The sequence below is a fragment of the Sitophilus oryzae genome, unplaced genomic scaffold, assembly GCF_002938485.1.
Source record: "Sitophilus oryzae breed Bouriz unplaced genomic scaffold, Soryzae_2.0 scaffold_1109_pilon_pilon, whole genome shotgun sequence".
NCBI lineage: Eukaryota > Metazoa > Arthropoda > Insecta > Coleoptera > Curculionidae > Sitophilus > Sitophilus oryzae.
The window spans coordinates 347,539-374,859 of NW_022145737.1; the positions used below are offsets into that span (position 1 = coordinate 347,539).

At 31.7% G+C, this 27,321-nt stretch overlaps 1 protein-coding gene across 4 annotated transcripts in view; it reads left to right on the forward strand.

Moving 5' to 3' along the window:
* Window positions 1–18,777: 18,777 nt before the first annotated feature.
* The window catches only part of LOC115881187, a 52,851-nt gene continuing 44,307 nt past the window's right edge, over window positions 18,778–27,321 (forward strand). For 2 of the 4 annotated variants that reach the window (XM_030898595.1, XM_030898605.1), the window contains exon 1: window positions 19,791–20,118. The gene's annotated coding sequence lies outside the window, so the exon portion shown is untranslated. Of the gene's footprint in view, window positions 18,904–19,789; window positions 20,119–27,321 lie in introns of those variants that run through there. The other 2 variants (XM_030898601.1, XM_030898609.1) reach the window with 2 other exon arrangements.

A 27,321-nucleotide genomic window follows, 5' to 3' on the forward strand; every position in this document is an offset into this window, starting at 1 on the left:
CAGCGCGCAGGTCGTTACCACTTTTCGTCTCGCTAGCTCATGTGTCATGGCATTGATTTTTACTCCCAGCGCGCAGATCGTTACCACTTTTCGTCTCGCTATCCCGTATGTCATGGCTTTGAATTTTTACTCCCAGCGCGTAGATCGTTATTGTTTTTCGTCTCGCTAGCTCTGTGTCACGGCCTTGAATTTTTACTCCCAGCGCGCAGACCGTTACCGCTTTTCGTCTCGCTAGCTGACTGTTAGTGATGAGTGATGAGGATTACGATCATTTTAGTAAATCGAATCACACGATTCAATTTCATGATTTTTGAACGAACGAGCCGTAGAAACGAACGAGTCGCATTGTGATCCGATTCAATTCTCACTCGTTCGTTCAAATTTTATGGATTCGTGCTGGCCACGCTTCAAGTTACTCGTTCGTTACTCGTTCAAATGAACGACTCGTTCAATCTTTGCTTACCTCTACTACCCGATAACATTACTTAATGTTTGTTTTTTTATTAAAATCAAAGAAACGATAGTTTGGTATACCGAAAAAGGTATAAGTAATTTTACAAAAAAATATTGATACATTGTAGTATTTTTAATAAGACAATAAATCTGTAAAAATAAAATATTTTTGCATAATTTCACAAAAAAAATGTAATTTTGCAAAACAGTTTATTAATATTAAATGATTATTACTACGTATCAACAAATATTTTATAAAATTCACGTATTTTAGAAGCTTTTATGGATGAAATGTCCCGCGATGCCGACAGAAGATACAAAGAAAAACAAGTAAGACGAGAAAAAATGGAGACTCTCAAAAAACAGGCAACTCTAGCTTTTAGAAGGGGCGAATATGAAAAGGCCCTAGTGCTCTATAACAAGGTACATAAATACCATACCTTCGAAAAAAAAACGGCGTCAAAGACGGCTGCGAAATGACGATCGACGACAATTTTGGCGAGGTTCAGCCCTAGACGTCATTTACTTGGCTCGTGTTGATCTTCTTTGTTTTTTAATGGCGCTTACTGCCTTAAGTTAGCCTTAAATTATCGGTTATATAAATAATCGGTTGTCATTCCCCAGCCTTCTTTGACGCCGTTTTTTTTTCGATCATAGGGTTAATTTTTTTAAAGCATTGCCTTCCCACATATACCCATAACATATTTTGTTTCTACATCTTTCCGTTTTCGTATAATCAACCGAGGCGAATGAGGTGCGCCACCCTGTATATTTGATACCAATTAAACTTTTAGTTACGTAATCGAGAGCGCGATTTTATATTCATTGTTGCCAATCATGGACATATTCGGCGCCGGGCTGACTAACTGCAATTTAAATTTCCCGCTAGGGATTCAGGTGGTAGCTCTGCTGTAAAAATTGTCAAGTTGTCACATTTATTTATTTCCTGACATTGTCATTCGTGTTGACACTTTTTTGGTTTATATAAAATGTGTTTTGATACTTTAAGCTTGAAAATGTTTACTAGCAGACCTTGCAGTCGAACATTGTTCTTTTTAGAACCTCTTTTAGTAAGAAGTGGACAATATAGCTTAATAGCCGTAAAAAACTCATCGCAGTATTAGAATATTTTGAACGGGAAAGCGGTAGTAATGGTCCTTTATGTCTCTTAAGTACTGCAAAATAAAAACACTAAATCACCACAATACACCAAAACACTTACTTTTACACTGGACGCGCGTTTCGCTAACCATCATCAGCAGATGATTATAAACTAAAGTACAATCTACAAGTTGAGCGTTTATATACTCGCTCAGTGGGCACCGAGTGGGCGTGGCAAAATCTAGCCAACCGAGTCAGAGCCCACTGAGCGTAACAGTTAGATTTCCGCCACTAGAGTAGTAGGAACAAAGAACTTGAAGGAATTGGACCGTTGTCTCTGTTCATACTATCTTTACATTTAGTAATTCTGATGCTTTAAAAATAAACAATATGTTCGGCAACGCAAGATTTATCCGGTCTACCATATCTTATCTGAGCTAAATGTTCTTTAAATCTAGTTAATATTGATCTTCTAGTTTGCCCAACATATTTCTGATTACAATCTTTACAAGAAATTTCATAAATACCCGACCTTTCCAGTGGAGGGGTTTTATCCTTTGGATTACCTAATAATTGTTGTAATTTATTATTAGCACTATACACAAGTTTATAATTGACATTCTTAAAAATTCCTTTTAGACCACGGGATAACTCTCTATCAAACGGTATCGAAAAATATTTAGACGTAACTTTCTCCACTTGAAAAGTCGAATTTTCAGAAATCATTAACCTATACCTACGTTTTCTAATTAATTTATCAACTAGTGAAGGGGAATATCCATTACACTCAGCTACATTCCTAATGTAATCTCTTTCTATTTCATATCTTTCGTTGGAAAGTGGAAAACTAAGTAATCTATGAACTAAGAAATTTAAACTAGCCATTTTATGTTCAACACTATGATGTGATTCACATTATAGTGTGTGTAGTGTATAATGTAAAGATAGTATGAACAGAGACAACGGTCCAATTCCTTCAAGTTCTTTGTTCCTACTACTCTAGTGGCGGAAATCTAACTGTTACGCTCAGTGGGCTCTGACTCGGTTGGCTAGATTTTGCCACGCCCACTCGGTGCCCACTGAGCGAGTATATAAACGCTCAACTTGTAGATTGTACTTTAGTTTATAATCATCTGCTGATGATGCTAACATGGTTAGCGGCACGCGCGTCCAGTATAAAAGTAAAAGTGTTTTGGTGTATTGTGGTGATTTAGTGTTTTTATTTTGCTGTGTAACACCAAAGGTTCCAACCCGCAACTGTAATCTCTTAAGTACTGTTAAGAATCTGAGTTTTGTTGATGTCTCGGTTGATGTATATAATATAATAACCGTTTATATATTTATAATTAGCTTATTTTTGTTTCCTAAAATGTTTTGATTAAAAGAAAATACGTAAAAGTTGGCAACGTTGTGCCGGTCAAGCTTAATCACGTGACTAAAAGTTTATTTGACATGAACTATATTTCAATATCTTTCTAGATTTTTTCCCAATGATTTGAATATACAATCCAACAAATCAGAGATCTTTAAAATTGGCCCAAAAATGGTGTAAACATTCTCTATATGCATAGATTTCGAATTTATTTGTTTAAACATTCTAAAAATCCACATATAAACCATTCCGAACAACTGTTTGTTATTAATAAATAAATAATAACCCAAACCAAAGCCCAAACATACTGCTATTTGTCGCATTTTATGCTTAAAATGCACTTGGCTTTATTTAAATAAAGTATTACATTTTATACAGCAACAAATTTCATAATATTTGTCGACATAATATTAACATTAGCAAGCATTTGAATGAAACATTTTTTTTAAAAATATGTGTCGAAATTATGGTACCATATTATATCATTTTATAAAATATAAACATAACTTTCGAGTATAGTATTTGAATGAATGAACCGTATCATTTTGTTTTGTAATCTACTGAATATTTGAAAAAATACTAATAATTTTAATTATTCGAAAAAATTTAAAAATTCATGAACGTATCAATGGATCTGTATAGAAATATGAATGAAATAAAAAAAAACAATGCAATATTAACCGTCTGGCATTTTCAAATATCTCGATGAAGATTAAAACAGTTATATAACACCTGTATGTCGATAAAAAAAATGGTTTACCAGCCTGATAATAATAATTATTAATAATTGGTTGGAATTTTTCTAAAAAAAAGCTTTTATTATGAGTCCGGTGCTGGTCAAATTAACACATTGACGTTAATTGGCAAGATTTCCTAATTTTCTCCAGACTCTTTTATCGGAAAACTATTTAACGCTGCATTGAAAAGCGTTTCATGCCAAGAAAAATACTATAGTATCCTTAAAATCTATTTTTCATTCACATACATTGTCTAGCTAAACACCTGGCCCGTCCAAATTAGGTTTCGGAGGCATTAGATGACAGATATATACAGTGGTAGTCATGAAAACTGGTAAAAAATAGTCAAAAGTAGTCAATTTTTCGATTTTTTCCATAGATAATAACTATGAAAAATCGTTCGAAAACAAGAGTTTAAAAATCCAGTTTCTTACAAAACCAGAACACTTAACTGTTAAACCATTATATTATATTCTAAATCTACATAAAATTTCCCACAAATGCTAAAATTTTCTTAATTTTATGACTATGTTTACTATTTTTCTAAGAACCTTGAAAACTTGTAAAAATAGCCAAAAATGGGCACTCATGAAATTTGTTGATTTTGGTCAGGTCACGGATTTTGATGAAACATTTTTGCCTTACAAGTTCAGTATGACTTGTAGGTAACGCTTTATATATGTAGCTACCATGAAAAATCGTTCAAAATCGAAGGTTGGAAAAATCCAGTTTCTTACAAAACCAAAACACTTATGCCGTTAAATCATTATACAGGGTGCCCCAAAAATAAGTGCAAGTATTTTAACGGGTGGTAGATCTCAATAAAAGAGACATTATTTTCTCTTTATCGTTTTTCAAATAAGTCCAAAGTAACGGAGTTTCCAAAAAAAGTGATTTTTTGATAAAATTTTTGAGAACCACTGGATCTTTCCATATTATCAAGAAATTATGGATTTTAACTAAAATCTAAAAAAAATTCAAAAAAATTTTCAAAACATTTCGAATTTTCAAATTTTTTTTTTGGCGAAAGAAAACTCATAGGCGTGTTTCTGGGGTTGAACTATACTACCGGTTAAAATACTTGCATTTATTTCTAGGACACCCTGTATATTTTTTCAAAAGTTTTTATTCTTTCTAATTCCTATTCTTCTTAGAGACTTGAAAACATTTAAAAATATCAAAAAATAGTCAATTTTTCGACTTTTTTCGTACTTATACATTACAGTCAATTTGAAAATAGAATATAGATAAAATTCGTAAAAAAATACTATAATTTTTCAAATAAAATATATTAGTATTAAAAATTTGTGTGAATAAAATCTAACGCGTTTTCAATCTCAATTTGTAGCTTACTTAAGTACGTACAAAAAATAACAAATTTTGCTAGGATACAAAGCCCAGATCTCCCTTTTTTACCGCGCCACTGGCTATTACGCTTTAATTTTTAGATTTTTTACCTAGGTTAACACTTCCTAGAAAAATTGGTTACAGGCGCATTTCTACATTTTAGCTATAATTAATGACAACAATCGAGCAAAGCGAAAAATTTGTATCATCAGCTTATGCATTTCGAAGTATATTAACCTGGATTGTTTATTTACATTTTTTCAAATTATTGAGGTTATTGTTATTTAGGTTTTGACCACTTTTCATTTTTTTGCAATATACATTACTTACCTACTAGTAAATTCAAAACTATGTCAAACATTTTTAAATAATCATTTTTTCCGTAATTGGTATTTATAACACATTTTCTGGTTAATGAGTCATAACATAAATGATTTTTGAGAATAATACGCAAAGCATACATATAGGTTGTCCAAGAGAGAAAAATCATTACAGTTAGAGTTTTTGTCTGTCATTTTAATCGGCAGGTAAATTGTATTTTCTGTCATTTTTTGGTTGTCGTTTGATGATATTCTTCTCTGTCTTGGTTTAGTCTAAGGAGAAATTAAAGGCTGTTGAAAAACGGTTAGGTATACCCTTTTGTCTTTGTGAGCAAAGTACTAAGATTTATACTGCATACGTAACAAGAATGACATCAGAATTGGGATTATCCTTTTTTAATAGAAGATAAAATTTTGAACGTTTTATTAGTTTTAGTTTTTTTAGTTCTGCTACTTTAGTTTTGGCAGTATTATATGCTTAATTTTATTGGTAAAAATAAATATTGCACGTTATACAGGGGGTCCCAGGCTGAGCGTGCATTAAGTTTTTAGAGAACTACAATATCTAGATCGGCGATTTCTTGGACATTGCTGGTTCACAACAAAATCTACCGATTAAAAATATTTTCAATATGGCGGCACTTCCGGAAATACAGGAAGTTGACAGCAACTTTCTTATTTTAAATGGGTGTCCCAATTTTTTATTACATAGTTAAATTATCTGTAAATTTTTTTGAGTTTTGATTTTAAACACTCTATGTCTAACATTAACCATTTTTCAGAAAAAAAAATATTTAAAATTTTTGGACGAAAAAAACTGCCTGGCAAAAAATGTGTGTAGCCTAACCGTCAAATTTAGTGATTGCCACAGCCATTGCGACATAAAGAGAAGACATGTGGCTATCCATTTCAAAAATTAAAAAATAAATCTCTGATCTAGATATTGTAGTTCTCTAGAAACTTCTAATGCACGCTCAGCCTGGGACACCCTGTATACCGATACTTCCAAACCAATTTACCCGTTGGTTCGTTATCCATAATTCAAAAACAAAAAATAATATATCAATATTTTTTTTTGTAAAATTACCTACTTATATTGTTTTTATTATTATTGATGAAACGCCCCTGGTCTCGACAAGACCAAGAAGAGAAGCATAGATAAGTAGTTGTAATACACTACTCATTACTTTTAAAGCGTATCATATAATAAAACAGTCTAGAGCACACATACATTTCAATTGAGACAAATTATGTAAGGTGTCTAGACAAGAAATTATAAATATGGATAGAACAGGGACCAGACTTAAAAAGATATAGTTATATCTAGGTATGTATTCTACCCCTATCTCTATAAGATGCAGAATATAGACTGCAGACTGCAGTTGAATATACTATTATTTAATATATTTATCCAACAACCACTACTTATACAACAGACATTACTCACATGTATACATGCATATAAAATAAAAAATAACAAACGCATGAGTTTTTGAAGTTATAACAAACTAGAGTGTTATAAAAGTTCAAAGGCACACCATTTTATAGAAATTATTAAGCTTTATTCATAAATTACTAATTCAATTACTTATTTAAATTAACATTAAATGAAAATGATTTTTTTTGTAGATATAGAAATTGTAAAACTTTGTATGCCTCCAAATTCTATAGAATATCTACTTCGTTTTATAAGATATTTTTAATTTAAGGGACCTAGTGAAACATTCCCATAAAATATTTAAAAAACAAACTGAAATTCAAAAACAGTATCAACGACAAATTTCTGTGGTAATTACGCCGCGCCGGCTGTGGCAATAGACAAGGCCGAATCCATCGTCGTCGCCTTGTATTATATCTCGGATCTGCCGACTGAATAGATTCCCGTGAACTAGTCTTTAATAGTTCCTCTATGTCCGGATCCGATAACTTACGGCTGGCGCTCCCCACGCCTGCCTAGCATCAATCGCGCTGGCTGATCCATACGTAAACTAGTCTTTTATTTAGTTCCTCTAGTTCCTTTAGGTCCGGATCCGATAACATACGGCATACGGCTGGCACTCCCCACTCCTGCCTAACATCGATCGCGCTGGCCCGATCCGTTCGTACGTAAACTAGTCTTTTATTTAGTTTAGTTCCTCTAGGTCCGGATGCGATAATGTACGGCTGGTACTCCCCACTCCTGCCTACCATCGGGCTACGCGCGCTAGCCGATCCGCCGCCGTCGCATATTATTCTATATCGGTCACAGTCTCGATCCCGGAATAGGTCCTGAGGAACTAGTTCTTTGAAAAACCAGGAACTAGTTCCTTTCATTCCGGGGTCGGAATAGTTCATTGGAACTAGTTCGTTCACGAACTACACACCTCTAGATTGAAGCTAAGAAACAACGGCGAATGCATATTCTGTGGAGAAAATTAGAAAAACCCAGTTACACCTTATTATTGAGTGCGCCCATAATTATAAAAGAACAATCTATCTACTATTTCGATTACTAACTAAATCTAAACAGTAGTACGCATCAAGTTAGTTTAAAGAAAAAACAATTCGATTTTCAGAAATTTACTAAATTTAATAATATTATAAAGTGCGTATTCAGTATCTGTCAACAATGTCAATGAACATTGAAAATATAATTCAAACCACAGACATTTCGCTAATACCTTTCTTTCGACGATAACATATTTGCATGACTTAGTACTCTCGTATGGCATTTAAGATGAGACTTTTTTGACTACCAAAAATAATGTAAATGCGTTGCAGGCAAGAACGTCTGGTATACATGGGTGCTGTCACCGAAGAACCATCTAAAAGTACCACCTACCATTAATGCATAAAAGATTACCGGTTTTTTTACATTTTAAGATGTCGTTTTTTGTTGTTCTGGCGGTGAATTGATATTAGAATTTGCTTTAATTTAGACATTGAAATGCAGGATGTAAAATAGTAAAGTACAGTTAGGTTTTTGGATAAAGAAGAAATATATTAAAAAACTTGGGAGACTCTTTGAAATCCGGACCGTCAGCTGATGGCCTGTTCGATTTTAGACAGTCAGACTGCTCTTAAGGCAATTCTGGGCCTAAAGATATCATTGAGACTTATCTATGAGTGCCTGGATGAATTTGGAACTCTGACAGAAAAGAAGATAATTAAATTATTCTGAGTCAAGAACTGGCAAAGTAAGGATCCAGTGCCAGTACTGGGAAAATCTCATCAACGAGCTTTAAGGGTCCACTGCCTCCCTCAAATCTTTCCACCCCTCTCGGTCCTGTGCCCACTTGGATTCTGTTTCCTTTAAATCTCTTCAAATCATCTGGCCATCTTGTCGAAAGTCTGCCTCTACTTCTGGTAACATCCTGTCTTTGCCGCCATTCTAGTATTAGCTTCATGCATGTATCGTCCGTTTTTCTGGCAATATGTGTAGCGGAATTACATTACCTCGGCAATTTGATTTCGGAAAAGGTCAATATCGACTCAGAAATTCAGCACAGGATTAGCAGCGCCTCGAGATCATTCTGGAAATTAAAAGACAGGGTTTTCTACAATCATGACTTGAGCACAAAAACTAAACTTACAGTGTACCTAGCAATAATCCCAGCCATGTTATATGGCAGCGAAACCTGTGTGCCGTATTGCCGGCACATGAACGCATTAAACACAAATGTATGATTACTTAAAGCACGACTACTAAATCCCGCTTAAGATGGGCTGATCACGTATGCAGGATGCAAGAAACCCGCCTACCAAAATCTCTTATTTATGGTGAGCTTGTAGACGGTATGAGGAAACTGAGTGAACGGGGGGAAAATGAGGAAACTGAGTGAACATGGGCTCTTTCACTATATTTTGGAATTAGCATAATTGAATAAAGCAATTAATTCTAGAATTTTCTGCTATCTCACTTTTGAAAAATTTGAAGTCGTTCTTACGAAAATAAATAAAAACAAAAAAGCCCAGAATAAAAATCCGCACTTTATTTTTAATACGTCACACCTGGCATGTTGAAAAACGGCAACACGGCCGCGGCCGGGCCACCATGCTGACCCACCACCACCTCCATACAAGGCCATTCAACCTTTTCCAATATGGCGGAGATAGAAGTGCTTTATTTGGTGCCTATTTTAAAACCTGTTTTATTTCCAAATAGACATCTTTCACACAAATGTCGGGTTAGATTACGTAATATTTCACTAATTTTTTAATATACAGGGAGTCTAAAGTTCTCCACATAAGTATGAAATTTTTTGTATTATTACTTTTATGAAAACATCAGTTAGTTACTTTTTATAAAAAGGTCTGCTTTCTCAGAAAATAGGTAGTGTTAAAATATTCAAACTTGAGGTAGTATATATAGGGTGTTCAAAATCATCGGAAAAGAAATAACCAGAAATATATGACAGAAAATGGCAATATAAACTAAATATTCAATTGCAAACACTTATCTACCATAGTTTAGAATTTACTGAACGTTTGTTAAATATATACTATTATGGACAGTATAGGAAGTTACTTGTCTTAGTAAAAGCTTTGGTAAATGCTCTTGGATTTATAAACTACCCTGGCTTGGGTCCAAAAAAATATGGAATCTTTTTCTATGTTTTGCAGCATTACACAAATGGGAATAAATTTAAACTATAATAGGTGAGGATAAATAAAAAAAATATAATATGTGTTTCAAGATTTTATATAGGATAAAAAACTAAATACCTTTTGGGGGTTCGTAAGTAAAACTTACGCCTTAGCTTAGTTTTCTTTTACTCTTTCTCTTTACATAGGACATTGTCTTTGTGGTAAACACTTCATTCCTTTTTTTTTTGCATAGTTCTTCAATAAAATATTGATATTCTGAACAAGATGGATTTAATAAATTCTGATATATGAGGGGCAATTGTGACCTAAAAAATGACTTACATCCAGGCCATTTATATTTTCAAATGTCAATGTTGTCAATATCTTTCTGTGATCTTTTTGATGTAAAAAGCTTGATTCTTCTTCCAATATTTTACTTATATATAGTGAGGTAAGTGTAAGCAGTAGCCATAACTACATCTTTCGGATAAATAAAAAATATAATATGTGTTTCAAGATTTTATATAGGATAAAAAACTAAATACCTTTTTGGGGGTTCGTAAGTAAAACTTACGCCTTAGCTTAGTTTTCTTTACTCTTTCTCTTTACATAGGACATTGTCTTTGTGGTAAACACTTCATTCTTTTTTTTGCATAGTTCTTCAATAAAATATTGGATATTCTGAACAAGATCGATTTAATAATAAATTCTGATATATGTGAGGGGCAATTGTGACCTAAAAAATGACTTACATCCAGGCCATTTATATTTTCAAATGTCAATGTTGTCAATATCTTTCTGTGATCTTTTTGATGTAAAAAGCTTGATTCTTCTTCCAATATTTTACTTATATATAGTGAGGTAAGTGTAAACTAGTAGCCATAACTACATCTTCACTAGGTAACAGAGGCTTTGGCCTTTGGCCTTTTGAGGCATATTTAATGCACTTCATACCCGAGAACTACTAGTAGGAGTGAAATTATCTCGTTTAATAGCTGTCAACCATTTTTTACAAAGCTCGTCATTTTTGGGGAATATAAAAGCAGAAACCTTGGGACCCCCTCTATAATTCCCGTGACAATTTGGAACAGAGCATGTAAAAGGCATGCTACAATAAAATGTTAATACCTACCCTTTAATACCTAAAATCTTTTGATTATTGTAAGTAACCATTATAAGTACTATGCAGACTGGCGGCGAAGGCTTTTTACTCATTTAGGTGTAATATCTTGATAAATACTTCCAGAGTTCTTACCTTAAAATAATTAATAATAGAGGAGTACGACAAGCACAAAAGTTTGAAGTTCCCTATGTGGAATGTCTGGTTTGGATTTTTATTACACTGTTATTTTATCACAATTTTCTTTGATCACACCATGCACTGAACACTAAGAACTAAACAAACGTGTTGCAGAAGCACAACAAACTAGAGATAATTAATTATTTCTGGTATGCAATCGGAACTAGAAACCACTACCGGCTTTTCAGGTTAAAAAGGTAAACACTTAATAATGCGCTGCCTTCGCCGCCATATTTGCCTGCCCCATATTATGTTGATTGGCCTTGAGTTGAGGTGGTGCTGGTCAAATCAAATCGTACATTGCCAGTTGTTGGCTGGCGCACGAGCGCGGTTCTGCAATGTGATTGGGCGTATTTTTCATACGTCATCAATTGGCACTTTAAAATTATTTCAAATTAAAGAAGCAATTTTGAGGGCCTATAAAAAAATTATTCAATGTCGTGGAACTATTTTTTTTGGATAAATATACTGAAAATAGTCTTCTATTTCAGATTTTGTCCTTGAATTGGGTATTTTATTTTTTGTGAAAGAGCCTATTCAAAAGGATATTTTCCATGAAAACTTAAAGGGGAAAACCATGCAGACTTATTGGGAGGAAGCAGCGCACAACAGAACGCAATGGAGAAGAATTCTAAACTCGGTTAACAACGACAACCAAGAAAGTAAAGAGGCAACAAAGTAATGAGATTTTTGAATGTCCGGAGTGCGGAAGAGAGATAACATCACGTATCGGGCTTTTCAGTCACAGAAATGCTCATGAAAGAAAACGCATTGCCTAACCATCTTCTGATGCGTGTCAAATACTCGTCATTAATTATACATAATATATGCAAGTACTGGCATAGCATAACGCACTGATGGAACACCTTCCTGCCTCCTCTTTAAGCACATTGGCACAAATTAACTACAACATTGGTAGATTTGATTTTAACACATACTTAGTTTGCCGTATCGACCAAATTAATACTCTCAGAATAATAATAGAGCAATCTCAAGAGTTCAGATCGCCATTATACATGGTGTTCGTGGATTTTCAAAGAACATTCGATACTATAAAACACATAGCCATCTGGAAAGCTTTGAGAGAAAAAGGAATACCCGAAAAAATAATCCGCATGATTAAAATGCTTTATCATGATGCTACCAGCTCTGTATTACATAAAGGTCAAGTGGGGGAGAAAATTTCTATTGCAGTAGGTGTAAAACAGGGCTGTATACTTTCGCCGCTACTCTTTAACATCGTTCTGGATGTAGCACTAAATAGAGCATTTAAAGAACCACTAGGGATACAATGGGGACTCTTAAGCAGGCTAGAAGACCTGGATTACGCAGACGATCTATGCATCTTTTCCCATTCACATTCGGATATGTCTCAAAAACTTCTTAGACTCCAAGAGGAAGCTAATAATGTCGGTCTTCAAATCAACGTGGCGAAAACCAAAGAAATGAGGTCAAATAGTCCCAACAACCAAGATCTATACCTCTCCAACCGAGCTATCGAAAGAGTTGATGAATTTCAGTACCTGGGAAGTATGGTTCACAGCGATGGAGGAACAGAGAAAGATATAGAGGAAAGGATTTTGAAGGCACAAAGAGCTTTTGGCATGCTTACACCTGTGTGGAACTCCTATATATAGAGCAAAAAAACTAAAGTCCAGCTCTTCAATAGCAATGTCAAATCTATTTTGCTTTATGGATGCGAAACATGGAAGGTTACGCGTGGTCTCATGGATCGCCTACAGGTGTTTGCTAACAAGTGTCTTCGAAGAATATTGAGAATTTTCTGGCCCAGTCAAATTAACAACGAAGAACTGTGGAGAAGAACATCACAAAATCGAATAGATATCGAAATTAAGAAAGGAAGTGGGGCTGGACTGGGCACATTTTTTGCGCAGACCCCACAGAGATATCGCTAGACAGGCAGTTGAATGGAATCCACAGGAAGACGTGCCAGGGGAAGACCAAGGAATACCTGAGAAGAACAGTAACCTCTGAAGCCCAAGAGGTCGGGAAAAACATGGGGAGATCAAACAGACAGCTCAGAATAGGATCAGATGGAAACATCTCATATATATATATATATATATATATATATATATATATATATATATATATATATATATATATATATATATATATATAGCTATATATATATGCAGAAGAGGGCATATATATATATATATATATATATATATATATATATATATATATATTATATATATATATTTATTAGTTTGCCGAATGCTGCCCATGTTAGTCCTATTCTTCTATGGATCTATTTACCCTTCGCGTATAATACCCTGCAGTTTTGCCTGGAGTAAAAACTCTATGTGTGGCCACCTTTACGTAATATAATTTTAAAATTATATTATGAATCACGTTATACGAAGATATCTCTGTCATTCTAAATTCTTTATTGTTTTTAATAGACCTAAAAAATTGGCGCCGGGGGGCACGTATAGCCGCCCATACTAAAATATGTTAATATAAAGTTGGTAGGCAGTTCTTTTAGTTTCAAAGTAAAGGAATTTTTCCAATTTTGTTCCGCGGTTAATTCCCCTATCCGCCACCTGGGGTCGCGTCCGATGGGAGTTTGGAGCAGTGTTGCCAGTATGGGCGCTTTAGCGCCCATTGGGCGATCTGAGACAGTGAAATGGCGCCCTAAATTTTAAATTGGCGTTGGGCGACCAGTTGGGCGCTTAGGATAAATAATTTAGGCGATTTGGGCGACCTCCTTATAATAAAAGTAAATCGCCATAAACTTTTATTATACACCTATAGGTTGCTTTTTTATTATAAGTATACCTATATCTTTTATTATATACCTATAGGTATTGGTACCTACCAAACACTTTCGCTCAGATTTTCTAAATGTTATTGTCACCGCGAGCAAAAGGCAAATAAAAAATCTTCGAAATTTTGAATATCCCGTAAAAAACGATTGTACCTACCTTGTAAAAAAGGGCTTAAAGTCTCTAGATATACAGGACAAGTATTAAATAAGTGCAAATATTTTCAGGGCTGGTAGATCTCGATAAAATTTTTTATTTATTATTTGTATATTTTTTTGTGCTTTTGTTTGTTTTGTATATGCTTTGTCGATGAAATTATTTTGGCTTTTTGTACAATAAAGCGTTGTTTATTATTATTGTTATTAAAAGAAACATATATTTTCTCTTTACCGTTTTTCAAGTCCAAAATAACCGATTTATTTTACTTTGAAAATTTAAAAAAATAATTTTTTTTTCTTAAATTTTGAGAACCACTGGATCTTTTCTGTTTTTTTTTTCTTGTAAATTTAATCTACTCCCTTTGTTGTCATATTATCAAGAAATTATGTTTTTTAACTAAAAACTAAAAAAAATCCAAAAAATGCTTCAAAAAATTCCAAATTTTCAATTTTTTTCCCCAAAAAAACCCTCATAATCGTGTTTCTAGGGTCGAAATATACTACTCCTTAAAATATTTGCACTTATTTAAGACTCACCCTGTATATATATCCAATATCTAGGGTCTTCAGTGTGCAAATCCTGAACGTGCCCATAGTGGGCGATTTGGGCGATTTCTAGGGGACAATTTGGCGCTTTACGAAATAAAAATACTGGCAACACTGGTTTGGAGTGTTCCACACGGATTTTTTTTTAAATAAGTTTTATATATTTTTTAAGATTTTTTATATTTTTTTTAAATTTTTATTCACTTTTTTAGATAAGTAGAAATTGAAATTAAAACTTTTTTTACTTAACTTAAACTAAGTAATTAAAAACTAACATAACTGCTGGGAGGAAATCTTTTTATTTTTTTCCTATTTCATTTTTTTTCATTTTATAAGTTTTTTAAAATATATTTCCGTACATAAAAGTGAAAACCGCGTTTTGCTAGCTGTTTTGTTTCTGAGTTATATTTTTTTAAAGAATATTAAGAATATTTCATATTTTTTTTATCTCAAAAACTGCGACTTTGACCGATTTTGATGTTATTACAAATTTTGTTGCAAATATTATTCCTAATCTTAAATTGAAAACCGCGTTTCGCTAGCTACTGTAATTTTGGAGTTACGATTTTTTAAAATTTTTAACCCCCTCCCATACCCCCTTACCAATCCCCCACCCCCACCAAAAACTAATGGCCAGATTCTCGGGTGCCACGGTATTTTTGTGCCAAATTTGGTTAAAATCGGTTCAGTGGTTTTTGAGTTATCGTGTTACAGATTTGAACCATGAAAATATTTTGTATTTAGGTCATTTATGACCCAAATAATTCATTTTGAGTGAAATTAAAAAACATTTTTTTGCCGATCTTAATAGCCTACCATAAATTACCCATTTAAATTAGGTACACATAATAAATGGTACCTTCACCTTAAGATTCTTTCATGAATAAGCAAGCACTATCTTATTCAAAGTAGTACATTTTCTTAGAAAATTGAAATTTTATTCATAACGTTGTGCAATAATATTTTGTATAAAATAATGTTAAATAGGTGTATAGATGATGAAATTACGTTAAAAATGCAGTTAAACATACATTTCACGCAAATTCTGAAATAAATATCTAAACTCCAGTAGTTTTTACATTTTTTTTTTTCGATTTTTTTCAAATATTTGGAATAGATATTTTAGCCAAGTAAAAACCAAGAAACAGTAATATAATTATAATTTTTCTGTTGGGGTTCATGTAAGGTAAAAAAAACGAAGCGCCCGCATTGCTTCGCAGTTTATTAACTTTATTTTGAAGGTTCTTCTCACCGATTTTTTTTCGATGTAGACTCAGACGATGGGGAATTTAAAATTTAAAACATCGCGACAGAATAAATCAAAATTTTGGACCAATTTTCTACGAAGTATGGAAATACACGACAGATACGTATTTTGATTTTAACAACAGAATCTTGTTTTTTTTTACGCATATTCTGTTCTAGAAATAATATAGGGTGATTAGGGTGAGCCAAAAAAAACCTTTTTTATCGTAAACCGTTTCAAAGTTATGGACCTTTTAATGGAAAAAGATATTTTTACGTGTTATATAAATGAAAAACTTTGAATGTTCACCGACACCTTTTAAAACTGAGCTAAAAATCCTGAGCCCGGGGATATTTTTTTCTCGGTTTTATTAGGTTCATTTTAACCCGTAAATTCCATAGGTTAGTTTTTTTGGCTCACCCTAAGGGTGATATATTCGTAAGAAGCTCAATCAGGTGTATTAGTTCATAATTAATCTCAAAAAATACAAATAAATATAGTAGAAAATGTCTATACCTCTGTGGAGGATTCACCTCTTCACCAAAAAATCTACAAAATAAAATATTCAAGAACATTTTAGACTTTTTAAACAGATACGTCTAAAAAAACCTTTGAATAAGAAGACTAAGGAAGGAGCATAATGCTATCCATGTATTCATGCATGGTGGGCGGAAAAAGGACTCTAGGGAGGGGATCCTTGACAGTTCTGTTTGACGATTCATTTGACACATTTGAATTTGATTTGAAATTTTGGGGATTTGTCTTTACGGAGCTTATTTTATGTTATTTATTATTTATTCTACTACTGATAGTTGTATAAAGATAGTAAATCTAGATGGAAATTGTGGTAGAACTTAAATTAACAGTGACACTATCACGATTTATCGAAAAAGACTCTAAAATAGTTGGTTGTGTAGCGTGCTGTAGATCTCGGCAAAAATCGAGTGAAATAATGGAACAACTTTTCGCTAGTAAGTGACTATATAATATACATACGTGTAGTAAACTGATCATTTATGAAATTCACTTAAATTAACTAATTATATATTTTTTCTTGCATTTTTGCTTTTATTTACTACCAAAGAATATACCTAGCTAGAAAAAGAATGGACTCTGCCATACTGAAAAATGGTCCTACAGAAGTGGCGCCATCTATTGAGTAGGGCTTGTTTTAAATAGATCGAAGCGCGGGCTTTTTAAATGAGCGTATTTAGTGAATTCTACTCTAAAATATATAATTAAATTTGATTATTAAATCTTATTTTTTACACAAATTCAACAATACTAATAACAAGTATCGTTGTGATGTGTAAAAAATAAGATTTAACAGTATAATTTATACAATTATTAAATAAAATTAAAGCCAAACATGTGTAAATATTATTTATTATTTAAGATTTTAATTATAAATCAAATATTTAAACATCGTTTATTATAATAAACAAGACCAACGTAATACGCCCAAAATTTTGTAAATGGAGTAAATATAAATAGGTAATTAAATGATAGCAAAAATAAATGACTTACATTATATTTTTTAGGCCACAAACAAAATGAATTGTCTAATAAAAACATATATAACAAATTAGTTTGAAAAACGTTTTGATGGTTTTGATAATTATTTTTGATAATATTATGATTGGCGCTATGACAACGACAATATTTTTTGAGAATTTGACAATAATATGACAATGGCCGTTGGAAACTATGGAAACTACAAAAAAAATCTGATTGAACGCCATCTGGCAATAACTAGTAGCAATTTTTTAACCTAAAAATTAATTGCACTACCACCTAGCGCCCGAGGCTGGAACTATTTTATTTGAAATTTCCGTGGAAACGGTGGAACCGCTTTTGCTATTTCACTTTCCGGCCCCTGTTTACTACTTGTCAAAGATTAGATGTCAAAGAATTTAGATACGTCAATTTGACTTCCCTGCTTCAGTAGCGTATCGGATGTTTTTGGTTATGAATAATTATTATAACTTATCTATTTTTATTACAATTTTATATTTTTACAACAATTTTAATAACTACCAACATTTATTCACAACGTAAAATAAAAAAAAAAATATTGAGTCTACCCCACGTGTACCCGACATCATAGTTTTACATTTTTTAAATGTAAAAATTAGAACGGCATTGATAAACCGGAATTTAAGTCGGCCATATTTGAGGCTCATCGCGGTGGACCTAAGATTTTTGATATGCTCCTTCCTTAGTCTTCTTATTCAAAGAAAAAAACCGTTGGAATTCTGTTAAAATGACATTATTTCAAGTTAAACTTCAAAATTAACAATTACCTGATAACAATAATTACTAAATAAGGTAGAACCAAAAAGCCTCAATTTTTTTTATTTGATTTTACTTATGTTATGTTCATTAAAATCAAAGAAGCGATAGCGTTACATTACTAACCTCAACAGATACTTGAGCAATACATTTATTTATATGAGACTGTATTAAAAAAAACTTTTGTTGCATTAATATATGATGCAAACCACAATGCTTAACAACCAAAAAAAATCTTAAAGTTTACAGGAGGTATAGGTATCTCCCTTTCGTCAAGAACAAAAAGAAAAACTATTTAAAATGTCGAATTAAATAGAAATTCAAGAATACAAAAAGTAATTATAAAAAAAATACAATTAAAATTTGAATATATTTTTTAAATATAAAAAAAATGTTCTAAATAGATACTACAGAAGATACTACCCGAAATCGAAATTTTAAAAAACGCCTCGTAATGAAAGCTCTCCTGAGTACGGCCCTGCATAAGCAATACACTATAAAGTTTGACTCTATTTTAGCAAATATCTTACTTATCCCAAATCTGTCTTACCTGTAGCTAGACAAGTGTTGCTAAGACTGTACGCTAGTGTGTGCTAATATAGAATATAATATAACTATCTATTGTGTCTCCCTGTTAGCTAAATCGGTTAGTTATAAAAAATATTTTTTAAAGGTAGGCATTATTTTAAATTTTTTATGCTTTTTTTATTATAAAAATACATTTTCTAAAGCAAATAAAATTGAAAATATATCAACAAAAAGGTTTATTTGAAAATACTCATTTTCTAGTAATGTAAAAAAAATATTTTTCAGGAAAAATTTTAAATTGATTTTTAAGTAATATTTTTTTCATTGTCTATTAAGAAATTTCTACTATACAGGATGTTTCAAAAAACATGTGCCATTTCTCGTGAGGAGATTCCTCATATCAACATAGGTCCGATTCTTCATTTTTTTTTCGATTTGTTATAATTTTCTTCCAAGTGTTTCTAGCGATTCGAATGAAATTTTGAGGGTAAAAGTTACTGTTAGTTTACTAAAAAAGTGGGTTATGGTTATGGTTATCGATAAGGGATCACTGGTATATGCTTAGATTAACAATAGAAAGGTATGGTTTGGTTTGATTCATTGGTAAAATTTCATTAGAATCGCTAAAAGCACTTGGAAGAAAATTATAGTAATTCGAAAAAAAAATGAAGACTAACTTGCTGTAGCTACGAAACAAAGCAGAATGGGGCCTATGTTAATATACGAAAAATAAATCTTATTTTTCGGTGAGGAGAAGAGAAGGCGCCCTGTATATTTTATTTAATATATTTATATATAAAAACATTTTATTTTCTATTGAATTATGTAAAATAATAGAGGTAACTCTAACTCTGTAGCGACTAAAGGGAAATAATTCGGTGTAGCCGTCGGGGGTAAAAGAATCATAACAATTTTTACACCTCGTTCAAGTCGCAGTCATTTTCCGCCAATTGTCGCCGGCCTGTCTAGCAAGACACGAGACAAAGACAGACAGACCGTATCTTCCCTCTCTGTCTCTCTCACGGTTGTATGAGTCTAATTATAAAGGCGGCAAGAAGGTTAGTTTCAAACTAACCGCGGATCGCATTGAATCGCATCTAAGATTATACCGAGGCTCCCAATTTTTCTCTTGCATTTGTAAAATAAATTTTAAAATTATTAAAATAAAATATCGCGTTTTTTTATTATTATTAAATGTATATATCGAAAATTGTTCAGAAAATTAGTTAATTTTTTTGAAAATTAAGTTCTAACATTAATCAAAAACGAATTGTGGGTGTTCAAATACGGTTGATGGTGTTTTTTTTTTGTGAAATCAGGGACACTAGTGTATTGGACGCAATATTTTACTACTATACCAGTAAGTTTTAACTATATAAGTCTTTTTTGTGTTATTAAAGTATCTAAATATCACTTATAGTATCATTTTTTGAAAAAAAATGCATTATAGAAATAATTTTTTGTTGCACACATGAAGATCACAATTCGAAAATATTATTAAGTTTCAGTCTAGAGAATCCAGGGTTGGAAAAAATCATGATTTTTAAAAAAAAACAAAAAATCAGATTTATTTGATTCAAATCAGATTTTTTTGATTTTAATTCAAAACAATATTTAAATCGGATTTCCAAATGACTAGGACTTATTTCCAATTAAAGTCCTATCCTAAATGGCTAAATCTTTATAACTCTGCCCGTTATCGATAACATTAATAATTCTAGGGTGCGTTTTGTCATTTTTCCACATCGGTCACCAATATATTTCGCAAAAAAGTCGCTCGCTTCAGATCAAAAGGATTTTTTTTCAAACGTCTCAAAAGTATTAATTTTTGGTTTGGTTTGGTTTGGTTTTTATACCCTCAGGTATAAAAGTAAAGCACTGTTAAGCCCAAGCACAAAAGTACAAAAATATATTATTAAACTGATATTAAGTGTCAAATTCAACGAGTGTACAAACTCTTGCTCGATTGCTGTTTATATTATTTGCAATGTTTGAAATTGATTAAAAATGATTTGTAATGTTTTAAAAAAATAGTATGCATATTCTATTAGCAGTAAAAATGTACTTTTTGTGCTTCCTTGTAACGTCGGAATAGCTTTACGATGGTCCTTCAAACGTACAGCATCATCAAAAAAAGTATAATTTTTACTCCTAATAAAACAATACTCTACTAAGTCGAGAATGAAATTAGTATTATCTAATGTCAAAGTGTAAAATACTTACTGCAGATCAAAATGTCGGTAAGAATTTGGAAAAATACAACCATTTCAAAAAAATATAAAACAACATATTGCCTGACAACTATTATTATAGATTCTCGGGAATGAAGATATAATCTATATACCAGAAGAACCTAGTTCTGCACTAGACTGCGAATGATATGTATTCGAACAGCGAATTTTTGTCACTTATACATAAATTTTAAAATAAATCCCTGCGTTTAGCGGTCTAATGGAACACGAAATTACTTCAAAAATCGGTCCAACATTTAAATTGATGAATAGATATTTTTATATAGTTTTATAACATTTACAATTACTTTTCGATTTGTTATCTGTTATATCTTTTATAGAAATATTTTTTATAGTTTTCTAGGACACATTTTCATAACTTCTACAGTTATTTTTTAATTTATAATAAAGTTTTAATAAAATTATTTTTTTTTATTTAAATCAATGATTAAAATTAAAAAAATCACTTGATTTAAATCACGATTTAAATCATGATTTCAATCATTTGATTTAAATCATGCCAACCCTGGTTAAAACTACTAATTTTTAATCAAGGTGTCTTGGAAAAATAGATTTGATCGTCTAGTGTTTTTCGTGTCTTTTCCTGGCCGGTTAAAAAATGCCCAAATCGTAATTTTAATCATAACTCATTCTTTTCAAATGGAACGAGGATGGCTCATTGGCATATTTGGAAAAAGTATTTTTTTACGAATAATTTGATACCACATACTTGCTGGAAATTTCGAGTAAAATTGTCGTGGCTCTATAGCTTGAGATTGAAAATACTATTTATTTAAGGGAAAATGTCAAATGAAAAAAATGTCATTTTGTTTTGTCAAAACTTGTAGTCATTTCCGGTCAAACAGGAAGTGACCGAAACTAATTGAATACGTCAATCAACCCTGATTTATGTCATACTAAAATACCAAATCTCGTTTTTTATCTGAAAAAATAAAAAAGTTATAGGGGGTGAGCCACTTTTAACACCCTATATAATATAGATCCACAAAAAAAATTACAGAAAATACAATTTACCTGTAAATTATGAAATATGAACGACAAACCAATACCGGGTGCGTCTCAAAAGCGGCTCACCCCCTATAACTTTTTTATTTTTTCAGATAAAACAACGAGATTTGGTATGTTAGTATATATGACATATTTAATTGTTTTCGGTCACCACTTCCGACGACTACAACCTTTGAATAAGAAGACTAAGGAAGGAGCATATCAAAAATCTTTTGTTTATCAGTGCCGTTCTAATTTTATTTAAAAAATGTAAAACTATGATGTAGGGTAGACGTGAGGTAGACTCAATAATTTTTATTTTTATTTTACGTTGTGAATAAATGTTGGTAGTTATTAAAATTGTTATAAAAACATATTGTTATAATAAAAATAGATAAGTTTTAATAATTATTAATTAACACAAACATCCGATACGCTACTGAAGCAGGTAAGTAAAGTTGACGTATCTAAATTCTTTGACATCTAATCTTTGACAAGTAGTAAATAAAAGTAAAAATGCAATATGTATATTACAAATACACGTATGTATATTATATAGTAACTTATTAGCGAAAAGTTGTTCCATTATTTCACTCGATTTTTGCCGAGATCTACCGCACGCTACACAACCAACTATTTTAGAGTCTTTTTCGATAAATCGCGATGGTATCACTGTTAATTTAAGTTCTGCCACAATTTCCATCTAGATTTACTACCTTTATACAACTATCAGTAGTAGAATAAATAATAAATAACATAAAATAAGCTCTGTAAAGACTGACAAATCCACAAAATTTCAAAACAAATTCAAATGTGTCAAATGAATCGTCAAACAGAACTGTCAAGGATACCCATCCTAGAGTCCTTTTTCCGCCCACCATGCATGAATACATGGATAGCATTATGCTCCTTCCTTAGTCTTCTTATTCAAAGACTACAACGAAACGACTACAACTTTTGATTTTTAAATGGCACCCTCGGTATTTTTTTACTTTATTCGATAGAAAATGACACTCTGAATCGAATGACATATCATATGTCAATTTTTGAGATAGTCACTCAAAAACAAATTCTATTTTAAATTTCAATTTAGAGCGCCATGACTGTGTTAAAAACACTAATTTTTAATCTAGGAGCCTTGGAAAAATAGATTTGATCGTCTAATATTTTTAGTGTCTTGTCCTAGCCGGTTAAAAGATACCCAAATCGTATTTTTAATCATATCTCAATTTTTTCAAATGGAATGAGAGTGGCTCATTAGCATATTTGGAAAAAGCATTTTTTTACGAATAATTTGATACCACACACTTCGTATTTTGAGTCAAATTGTCGTTGTGAATCGCATGTTACAATTTCAAATAAATCAAATGCCAAAATGTCAAAAGTTGACATATGATATGTCATTCGATTCAGAGTGTCATTTTCTATCGAATAAAGTAAAAAATACCGCGAGTGCCATTTAAAAATCAAAAGTTGTAGTCATTTCCGGTGAAACCGGAAGTGACCGAAAACAATTGAATACGTCAATCAATCCCAATTTATGTCATATACTAACATACCAAATATCGTTGTTTTATCTGAAAAAATAAAAAAGTTATAGGGGGTGAGCCACTTTTGAGACGCCACCCGGTATATCAAAGTGTAATTAATAACAATGTATTATTAATAATATTATGAACTAAATTCCACAAATATTTCGTTTCAAAAAATCTATGTTTTTCATTTTAAGCTCCATTTAAATCTAAACCAAAATAATACGATAATAATGCTCATTCAGATTTCAAAATTTTACACTCTATCGAAAAATATGTTTAAAAATGATAAAATCAAAACAGAGATTGGTGATTTTCTACAGAATGGGTTTCAAAATTTATAGGCTTTTAAAAAAATTATCTGAAAAAATATATATACATTTTTTTTTGGTAAACGTAAACGTTAAACGTTTTTGGCAAAAGTAAATAGTAAAGTTTCATTCAGAACCTCGCAATTAGTTGAATAAATTAGTGGTTACAATTACACTTTATACTTTTTAGTTTACGATCATTCACATTGTCTAAAAAACAATTAAAATTAATAGAATATCCTAGCAAAAGCTTGCGGTAGTCAGTTGTATCCAAGCCTATCTTCTATACTAATATATAAAATCCTAAGGGACTGACATACTGATTAATCACGCGATCCTGCTCAAACCACTCAACGTAAGAAGCTCAATTTTGGCATACAGGTTGATTCTAGGGTGTAGAAGTTCAATAAGAAGGGATTTTTCGAAATTCCAGTTCCAAGAGGGTGAAACCACCCCTCAAATATTACAATATTTTTATTTAAAAAACGGTCAAGTTTCCGAAAAAACGCTTAAACACGTATATTTTATTTTCTTTTTTTACATATTTTAAGATTTTTAAAAATGTATACAGGGTGTTTCGAGAAATCTGGTCATTGATTAATCACGATCCTGCTTAAAGCGCTTGACGTAAAAAGCTGATTTTTGGAAAACAGATTGACTTTAAGGTGTAGGGGTTGGATAAGAAGGGATTTTTCGAAATTCGAATTCTAAGGGGGTGAAACTATCCCTCAAATATTAAAATATTTTTTATTTAAAAACCGGTGAGTTTTTCGAAAAAACTCTTAAACGCGTATATTTTATTTTGTTGTTTTACATATTTTTAGATTTTTTATAAATTTATACAGGGTGTTTCATAAAATATGACCATTGAGTAATCACGATTCTGCTTAAACTGCTTGACGTTCAAAGCTGATTTTTGGCAAACGGATTGACTGTGGGGTGCAGAGGTTCAATAAGGAGGGGTTTCTCGAATCTCAAATTCCAAGAGGGTGAAAATATTACAATATTTGTTATTTAAAAAACGGTTAGTCTTTCGGGGAAACGCTTGGACAAGCATAATTTATTTGGTTTTTTACATATTTGGAAATTTTTTAAAAAATCATACAGGGTGTTCCAAACAGTTGGGTAATTTCTTAACCACGATTCTGCTTAAACTGCTTGACGTAAAAAGCTTATTTATGGCAAACGGATTTTTCGAAAGTCAAATTCCAACGAGATGAAACTAGCCCTCAAATATTACCAAGTTATATAATAATATCGCCATATTATTTTTTCTCATGCTGACATAAATGTGAGAAAATTTTTTCCAGTTTGTATGTTAATGGAAATTCTTGCTTTGCTTTATCATCACCATTACAAATGATTAATTCGACGCGAACGAAGTCGCTGGTACACGCTAGTTTAGCTTATAAAACAATCAAATTTTAATTTCTCACCACCATTTCTTTTGGCCGATAATAATCAAAGGCCAAAATGATGTCTCGCGAATTTTGAAGCATAATTAGTGGAAAAGTTGAAGGTTTGTTAACTTTTTCTACTAATTGAAAATGGCAACCACTAATTTTGACATTCTGAATATTTGAAATTAAAGGAACAAACTTCTAGGCTAATTGAAACCACTAATTTATTCCACTAATTTCGACGTTCTGAATGAAGCTTTATAGTTAATAATACGTTTACTTAAAATTTTGGAATGATGAAGCACTTATGTTTATCAGTGTCACAATATTACAGAAATTCCCCTATCTGTAAATAATATAGTACTACTATAACTTTATCGCCAAGACGTTCTATCAATGAAACAGTTTTAAATTAATCACATTGAAAGTAATTTATTACTAAACAATTACTTAAGAACTTTTATTTTTCACATTCTGTCTACTTCTTTCATTGCATTAATACGCATATCGCGCCTCAGAGCGTAACACACTAACTTAATTGACTCACTCTATGGGGTTTGATTTAATTACCTTTGATTATTACCGCTAAACACAAGTAGACAAGGTATTTTATAATTATTTCTAATTGCACGTAAGGCGCAAATTGTAAGAAACCATAAATTCGATTTTTTTCTTTTGATTGACTTGATTATTTTATTTCAAAAAATCTTTATTAAAAATTTACATTAGAATAACTAAAATTTGTTCAGTGATAGATAATTCAAGAACCACTATACCGGGTGCGTAACAAAAGGGGCTCACCCCTGTAACTTTTTTATTTTTTTTTAGTTAAGAAAACGAGAATTAGAATTATATTTTCGTATATAACATAAATTAGGAATGATTGACGTATTCAATTGTTTTTGGTCACTTCCTGTTTCACCGGAAATGACTACAGCTTTTGATTTTTAAATGGTACCCTCGGTATATTTCTACTTTATTCGATAGAAAATGATACTCTGAATAAAATGACATATCATACGTCAACTTTTGACATTTTCTCATATGGTTTATTTGAAATTGTAACATGCAGTTCAAAATGACAATTTGACTCGAAATACCAAGTGTGTGGTACCAAATTATTCGTATAAAAATGTTTTTTCCAAATATGCTAATGAGCCACCCTTGTTCCGTTTGAAAATATTGAGATATGATTAAAAATACGATTTAGGCATCTTTTAAGCGGTCAGGATAAAACACGAAAAACATTCGAGGATCAAATCTATTTTTCTAAGGCTCCTTGATTAAAAGTTAGTGTTTTTAACACAGCCATGGTACTCTAGATTGAAATTTAAAATACGATCAGAAAATGTCAAAAGTTAACATATGATATGTCACTCTATTCAGAGTCTCCCATTTCCTATCGAATAAAGTAGAAATATACCGAAGGTGCGATTTAAAAATCAAAAGTTGTCATCATTTCCGGTGAAACAGGAAGTGACCAAAAACAATTGAATACGTCAATCAATCCTACTTTATATCATATACTAACATACCAAATCTGTTTTTTTTCTTGAAAAATAAAAGTTAGAGGGGTGAGCCACTTTTGAGGCGCACCCGGTATAGTAAAGCTTCATTCATTACCTCAAATCGAAATGTAAACAAAAATAGAGAGAACAAATTCAACTCAGTCAAAGAGTAGATAAGACAAGAGACGACAGTTCGCGCGGTACCTTTCATGTTTGAGTGGTGGGGAGGGTGACCTCGTCTCGCTTGTCCCTTTAAATTTTCGTAATTTTTTCGCGGGAAATTTGAAACAGACTATTATTAAAACTTGCCTGTATAGCTTATAAATAGTTACTGCATGGGTAAAGAAATAAATAGAAACGAAAAAAATGAGTTTTCTAAATATTATATAAAATAAATTATAATTAGAAACATATTTGTCGGGGAATAAAGATAATAAAAGCAATATTTTGTATATCGTTGGTAAACAAGATAAAGTGACCAAGTCGATTTGCAAGAAATGTTTTATTTACGTGTATTTTTTTTACATATGGACTTGAACAAGTGTAAAATCACAATGTGGAGTTTATGTACAA